The sequence below is a fragment of the Cupressus sempervirens genome, chromosome 10 (genome assembly GCF_028749045.1).
Source record: "Cupressus sempervirens isolate cs-2001-9-10 chromosome 10, ASM2874904v1, whole genome shotgun sequence".
Classification (NCBI taxonomy): Eukaryota; Viridiplantae; Streptophyta; class Pinopsida; order Cupressales; family Cupressaceae; genus Cupressus; species Cupressus sempervirens.
In genome coordinates, this window is record NC_143127.1 from 714,217,174 (window position 1) to 714,224,027 (window position 6,854).

Consider the following 6,854-nt stretch of genomic DNA (forward strand, 5'->3'; position numbering starts at 1 on the left):
TCCTCTTTAGTAATGTATCAAGACTTCTTTCCTTTTTCTTTGTAATCCTTGTTGTCTCCATCTCTTCTACTTTCTTACTTGTCACCACTTCTGTAGTTCTTTTTCTTTGGACATCTAGCAGCAATTGAAACAAATGATAGGTAATTTACCTTTAAAATTTCCTTTACCTCTATGAAAACTTCTTTCCAGTAGTGCTTCAAGGGTATTTACATCCTCCTCATCTATATCACTATCACAAGACACTTTTTTTTTTCTTCTTCTTCTTCTTCTCATTGGGTTCCTTCAATGATAGCTTAGCTTTGAAACAAGATTCAATATTTTTAGGGTTTTAATTATCAAACTTAGATAGCTCAAAAATAGTGAACCTACCTACCAAACCTTCAAGTGTTAGATCATTCCCTAGTACACATCTTACTTCTTGTATTTTAAAAACTCTAATAGCATAGATGGATAACAATTTTCTCAAAACTTTTCTTAGTATAGTATCATCATCCATTTTACTAGTAGCTCCTCTTTTTGTATTAACAATATCTTTTACCCTAGAGCAATATTGAGCAATATTCTGGCCTTCTTGTATTCTCATATCATTAAACTCACCTCTAAGACTTTCAGCTATAGCTCTTAGCACATTCTTGTCTCCTTCATAGATGGTGTGTACAACATAAAACATTTTCTTTTCACTACTAAGACTTTTGATATCATCAAACTCGGCATAGATTAGGGAAGAGGCAATCTTCAATATTGCCCGGTTGTGTTCATTCTTCTTTTTTAGATCCTCAGCAGTTAAGGCTCTAGTAGGATCAACATGTTGGATAGTAATGGTAGATTGTGCATGATCTCCAAGTCCTCCAAGGTCTAGCTTCATTAGAATTGTCCATGCAAGAAATTTATCTCTATTAAGCTTGGGTATTTCTCTTTTTGACATCTTGATCTTTGTGCTTCTAGTATCTTCAAGCTAGTCATCTTAAGTAGATGGCTCTAATACCAATTGTTGCAATTCTTTACAATAACTAAGAGGGGGGTAAATTAGTTATCCAAGGTCTAGATGTACAATTATAACCTTTCACATATTAGTGAACCCATTAAACATTTATCATCATGCATGCATCCATAAGATTATGCATTCACTTAAAGCTTGTAGGTTACTATCAAATCAATTTGCAGAAATGTAAACATGAAATATAATATATTTAATAACACACTTGACACAATGATTTATGTGGAAATCCAATTTGGGAAAAACCACCAGTAACATGCTACTCTTTCTCACTCTTCTAAAGTGATGCCCTATGAAAGGCCAACCCTGTTATAGGTTACAATGCACACTATTAGATGTGACTAAGTTAAAGAATTTCAATCACCCTATTAGGAGTGAGCCTTTTTAGAGGACTTCAGACCATTCACTTGGAATGTCACTTGGTTAAAGGATTTACAAATGACTGTTAGGTCAAACTTAATCCAAAGGATTTACCCTAGACTGATTATAATTATTAGAGAGTAACAGTGAGGATTGATCTAATAACAACTTACAACTCCATTTGTAGATTACAGATCTCTATTTTAGTCCTCCATCTTCTTGGCTTTCACACACTTTAGCTCTAATAGCTTGTTCACCCTTCAAGCATCCATACCCTTAAGCCTTCTTTCTTAACATGCCAATGCAGATTCTTCACTTAGGTCACTGAATGGAGCAATACTCTAGACTCTTTGTCTTCCTTAGGTTCTCATACATGACAACCTTTACTTCTAACCAAACATCCCTATAAATAGAGAATTAAGATATTTTGTCATTCATTCTCCATTGTCCAATTGAGGGTTAGGTTAGATTAGGTAGGATTCATTGTATCTACTCCTTATTTCATTTCATCCCTTTCTAGAAACTTCTCTTTAAATCCTCTTTGAATTTAACTCAAAATGGTTTACCATGGATTCTGTGCCACTAGCTCATCAATCTTATCTTCTACATGGTTCACACAATCCAAGAAAACAAACTTGTTGGCTCAGATCTATCAAATTCATGATCTTTAAGGTAATGTTAACACTCAACATTAACTTGCTTCTGATGCTTGACACACACTGCATTGCTCGGCATCCTCTATAAAATCACTTGGTATGAACTAAAGTTTACTGGTGCTCGACATCAACTAAACTTTACTCGACATCAACTTTTTTACTCGGCATGCACTAAAACAAAATTTTATTTGGCTCCAATAAATTTTCTACTTGGCTTGCACTAACTTTTCTTGACACTTACTATCCACTCAGTCAAACTTTGTAGAAAAACTTTGTTATACTTGTTCTTCTGAACTTTCTTAGTGTAACCAACTTTTAGCAACCCTAAGTAGATTGTCAATGCACTATGATATCATTGTCTTAGTTTATTCTTGTACTCCTTTTCATATCATAACTCAACCTTTCCTCTAGGTTTTATTGTTATATCTTTTGATCAAATCCTCTTTATTAATCAAATAAGTGATAGTACTTAAATCATGTAAGCAGTTGTCTTACCAACAAAAAAGTAGGTTTGACATCAATGACAAAACAATGATTGAAACACATTCATCATACTTGTATCAATCTATTTTCAATATTATCTCCTCATCATGATGAGAGTGGGCCATTTAGGTTCCATGAGGTTGGGTGGTAGTGTTTCTTATACCATTGAGATCCAATAGCTGGATGTCATTGCTGGATGTACTTGTGTAGTTGTTCCTTTCATTCAGATCTTGTATTTCTATTGGATGGTTACATTATTTTGTTCTATAATTGATTATCAAAGATCTTATGAGATGATATATTTTATTCATGATGTATATTATTTGAGCTTTTCATACTCTTTGACTTGTACAATAGATGATCATGCATTGTGGTTATGTCGAGTGGCATCTAAAGTAATTATGTATTATTGGATTCGTACTTATAATTTTTCTATGATGTGAATTTGTTATGTATCAGATTTATTATTAATAAAACATATATGTGATTCAATGTCATGGAACCCTTAAGAGATGTAATATAGTTATGGATTGTTTTTATGCATGTGAGTTATTGCTTCCACTATGTTATCTCTTGTTGTTTAATCTTTTTTTAAAAATTTGCAAACTTAGTGAAACTTTGATAGGTTAATTTCTTTTAGTTTCCCTAGTGTGGCATTACAAGTTGGCTCAAAATAAGAACCAATCATAGAAAAACTTGACCAAAGAAGGAATCATGTTTTAGAAAATATTAGGCTCAATCGGTAAATAAAGGAACACTCAACCAAAACTGGATAGCTCATCCGACACTAGATAACTCGGCCAACACTAGATAGCTCAGCTAATATTAGATAACTTGGCCAACACTGGATAGAGCAACCAATACTAGAAAACTCATTAGTATCTAGAACTCAATAGTAATTGGAACTTTTGTAGTAATTAGAACTTGGAAGTAACTAGAACTTGACAATAACTAGCAAAATGAACAAAATGAGAAGGATTACAAGGAAACCTAGGGTGCTCCTACATCACTTCCATTTTTAATTGGTCATCTCTTTAGACTTAGTCTTCTCTCCCTGGTCATGTTCTATTCATTAGAGATTCTTCATATCAATAGTTTGATATCATATGTAGCTTCATGCTTTAATGACATGTTCTTCATGATCATTCTTTTGTTCCTATCTTTTGGGACATTCTTTCCATTTTATTTTGGAGTAGGTTTTACCCATGTTTTTTTCTTTATTTCTCCTCTTTACAATGATTTGGTTGTGATTGGGTACCTCATCAGGCCTTGTTGTTGAGACCCAATTTTACTTTAATTAATTAAATCATTTCAATTTAATCATTAATTCACTAATTATCTCTAGTTTACTTAAGATAAACATTGGGCATATAATACTTTATTATTTTATTAATTATTATCACGCAACCTAGGTTAGTTACCTTTTAGGGTTTTCATCTCCTTCATAAGAATTTATCACTCTCCATAAAATTTCATTCATTCAAATTACAATTTATCTTTTTCACATCAAGAATATTTTCTCTTCTATTGATATGTGAATTCGATCCTCCATAGATTTTCTCCTCTCTTTCTTTGATAAGTGTTTGCATTTAGTGATTCTTGGGAGTTGCAAGATTAAACTTTCCTCAACTTCAACAAAAAACATAACATTATATTATCAAACCTCCACATATTCATTACACATGACATTGTGATTTTGGTATCATGGAACCCCTTATTAGAGGGTGAAAATTGCAATGGGGATGATACACAAAAATCTCACTACTACAATAACTAAGTTACCTTGTTAAGATGATATAATTACCCCTTTTTCAAGGTTGACCCTATTAGAAGTGACTTTGTAGCCCTTTTAGAAGCACAAACAATTTTTCTAGGACTTAGATTGTCAAAGGATTTATAGAACTCTTTTGAGATCTTACCTTGTTAGGGGATTGATAACTAGAGCCTATAAGGGCTCAAATAATTTAGGGATTGAACTAATATAACTATAAGGAAACACATAAATCATTAATGTAATTGTGGACTCCTTGTATGTTAGATCCAATTAGTTCTATGATCTTCTACCACTACACAATGCATTCTCTTCTTAATGTCTTGACACAAATCTTTGATCACTCTTCATCAACTTCAAACTCTCAACCACCTCTCTCTCTCTCTCTCTCTCTCTACCTTTTTAATGAATATTCTATTTTTTCTCTTAATCATGACCATCAATTAAGATTCCTACTCATTCCCCTTGACCATTTCACATATCTCAATATCTCAATATGGTTTATACTAATTGTGTTAGCTTGCAACTTGTTTTCCCTGTCTATTACTTGGAATTGTCAAAATGTATTACCTTTTCCTTATTCTAATCCAATGTTCCAAGTAATACCAATGTAACATCTATTATCCTACACTCTTTAGTATCACATTTTCCAGTGTGATTGCGTCTCTAGATTTGACTTCTTACTTGACTGATTTTGAATTCTCTAAATGTTTTCAACCTTTCTACTATAGTGATCATTGATCATCACTTCTACTTTTCCTTTACCAAATATATTTTGTGGTGTACTAACTTAGTTATCACAAATCATTTCCATAGATTTTACCAATAATTGTTATAGATTGGCATCAATGATAACCATATAAATCTTCATGCAATACTGAAAATCTCCCAAACTTCTTCAATATTGATCTCAATAGGTAACGCAAACATTACCTTGACCCTTGGATATTCAGTTTTGCAATCAAGGCTTCCAATTATTTCATCTTCCTTTCTTCTTCCTCTAATCTTCCAAGTCCTTAGCATGTTGTGACCTAGATTTAAAAGAACAACTAGTAGAACTCTCAACAAATTCATACTTTTTCTTATCCTTAGAAATGGTAGCTTTAAATTAAAAATCCACTTTAGGAAAACCATCACCAAATCTAATCATCTCAAAACAAGATAGCTTACAAACTAATGATTCCTTGTTCACTTTATATTCTTTTGATCTCTTGAACTATAGAAACATTTTCTTCATATGTAGGATGTAAGGGTTTCAATATCTTCTAAATAAATTCATCTTCATCCATGGTTCCATTAGCACATCTAATTCTAAAAACAAGCTATGTCACATTTTGTACATAGGAACTAATGTTCTTATCTTCTCCCATCCTCAATGATTCAATTTTTCCTTTTAAATGTTTTAGTTTTTATTTCTTTGCATAAGTGTCTCCTTCATGTGATGATTCAAACTTCACCCATATGTGATGAGAAGTATCCATTTCCATGAAATTTGTATATTCAAGATCATATAAGGCATTGTATAATACTTCAATAGATCTCATGTTATTTTCAAATTCCTTTTTCTCATCATCACTAGCAGTAGCTATACTAGTAGTGGGATTTTAACCCTTCTTTGTAACTTCTCAATGTTTCTCTCCCATGAAAATAAAATGATTAATCATTCTTCATTTCTATAAAGCATGGGTTGTTCCATCAAACGTGGGATTTTACTTCTTAGAGGTTGTCATCATAGATGTCCTCAAGTAGTAAGGCTTCCAAATGAGGATCACACTTTGATATGAATTCATAGGAATATCAAGGAATTCATGTAATTGAGAGGGGGATGAATAAGTTGTGCAATAAAACTCAGTCCAATAAACCATTCATCACCTTAAAACAACTTAGTTTTGAAACATAAGCATTAAAAAATAGAAAGTAACACCACCATAACACATAACACCAATTTCTTTTATGTGGAAATCCCATCAGGGGAAAACCATGATGGAACCCTCTAGATAATGTACTAGCACATAAACCATATTAAAGGTAAAATAAGAATGCACATGAATTTAGGATCACTATCTAGAGATCACTTCTCAAAGAAACACAAGAGGCCAAAAATTGTGAGAGTAGAAAAAGTAAACAAACCTAAGATGGACAATAATCCACTCAATTATGGACTGACTAGTAAAACCTCTAATATGTGTGGTGTAGGAGAACCTCTCCTTAATGATAAGGGATAGGTTTAAATATTCCTTTTAATAAGGATTCTTTTGATCCATGTTTGAACTTGTTTGAAAGGCCATTTGATCACTAGGTGCACTTATAAAACTATGGTCAAAGGATGGAATTTTTATGTTTTTATGGGTTGGTAGAGTCTTGGGATGATTTTTTTCCTTATTAGATCCCCTTGAAATTATTTATAACACAAATAAAGATAAAAAGGAGAAAAATATGTAAAAGTTACTAAAACCACTTAACCACTTTCTACATTAAAGCCGAGTACACTATGTATGTCGAGCCATAGTATGTTTCGAGCCAAATTTCTAACAAGTGTTGAGTGGCTTCAAGTGTCGAGAATTATAAGGTGCCAAGTGATATATAG